Source organism: Somniosus microcephalus, unplaced genomic scaffold (genome assembly GCF_052327205.1).
Source record: "Somniosus microcephalus isolate GS21.2 unplaced genomic scaffold, FLI_Smic_1.0 unresolved_chr1, whole genome shotgun sequence".
Lineage (NCBI taxonomy): Eukaryota > Metazoa > Chordata > Chondrichthyes > Squaliformes > Somniosidae > Somniosus > Somniosus microcephalus.
In genome coordinates, this window is record NW_028225179.1 from 21,910,666 (window position 1) to 21,912,132 (window position 1,467).

Sequence of the window (1,467 nt, forward strand, 5' to 3'; positions counted from 1 at the left end):
CGAATGAAGGTAGAGCGGGAATCGGAGATTGAGAACCATCTCTACCTCTCTTCCTTCCTCTGTGATTGGCACCAAATGAAAAACTACTGGGAACAAAGCCGAATGATTAGGGAGCATAAAAATAACTTTATCGTTTAGGAGAAAATGAAATTTCAAAAATATTTATCAAACTTAATGAGGAGATTTTCTGTTTTAGTGTCTTTGGTTGAGAGATAAATAATGGGCAGGACAATGGGGAGAAATCCGCATTCTGTTCGGCATACTCTCATGGGATCTGAGGCCTCGGTTGAACGTCTTCCTGGAAAGACGGCACCACCGACAGTGCAGCACTACCTCAGTACTGCACTGGAGTGTCAGCCTGGATTATGTGCTCAAGTCTCTGGAGTGGGGCTTGAGTTTGCTGCCGCTGAGCCACGGCTGACACCTAAACTCAGTTCATTCGGCTGGAGTGAAATGATGGAGATAAAGGGAAAAATGATAATGGAGTCAAACATCAACTTGGCGCCCTAGAAAAATCGCGCATCGTAATCGGCCGCCCTTTATAAAAACCGCCCGAGTTATGTTTCCATCGATTTCATAAGCAATGATAATCAGGCCTGTCTCTAATGGAGGGGGTCGTGGTCAGTCAAAGATCACTCTGTGTCTGTTTAAACCGGGTGCGCTCACAATCCCGGATCATTTAGTGCGTTAGTCTATTTTAAAGAAAAGCGATTCCAGTTGTGATGACCGAGTTGGGGAGTTTTACCTAAATGCGGCGGGGCTCATCTGGGATGTGAACCCAAAAGCTCTCGCATTTTAATTTGCGAAATATCCCTAAGCGAAAATCATGCCCCAAGACCAAGGAGCCGTCGATTTTTGTCTGAAGTTGCATTAGGTTTCTCTAATAGTTCTCTTCTAACCCAGTTCGCAGAGGTCGAGTTCATTAATTTGAAATATGTTTATCTTTTCCTAAATCGACTTCTTTATATAGGGCTCCTTTAATACTCAAATCCCTTATTGGAACACGGTGGGCCTGAGCAACCGAAGTGCCCACGTGGAACAGCTAATAAGTGGATGGTTTGCGGAAACACCATTGTACCTTCTGCTCCGGTCGAAGTATCACACCACAAAAACATTAGCTGCTCTAGGTGAGGCTTGAACTCACAACCTCAGCATTTCTCCAAGCCTGTACTGTTATATAAGTACCGCGCGCTAGCCGATTGCGCCACTAGAGCTGCGCTTGATGTGAATTAGTTATCCGTGCTCATTTACTTGCACATTTCAGGTTGTCTGATCGTGCGGGGGTGCAATGTTGTTTAATTGTGGTGCATTGGCTGGGTTTAAATGAAAGAGTGAAGCAGGAGTTACTCTCATGTGTTAGCGAGCTGGTGAATTTATCAAAGGCTGCAGCAGATCCTGGTGTCATAAACACTGAACATTTTTACCCAACTCCTAAAATACAGTCTGCAAAATGAGAACCGATGAAAA

At 44.5% G+C, this 1,467-nt stretch overlaps 1 non-coding gene across 1 annotated transcript; it reads right to left on the minus strand.

Moving 5' to 3' along the window:
* Nucleotides 1–1,119: 1,119 nt before the first annotated feature.
* On the minus strand, nucleotides 1,120–1,214 carry trnai-uau (transfer RNA isoleucine (anticodon UAU)). The gene is made up of 2 exons: nucleotides 1,177–1,214; nucleotides 1,120–1,155 (listed from the first exon to the last, which is right to left on the minus strand). It is a non-coding gene; the product is annotated as a tRNA-Ile (tRNA).
* Nucleotides 1,215–1,467: the final 253 nt, after the last annotated feature.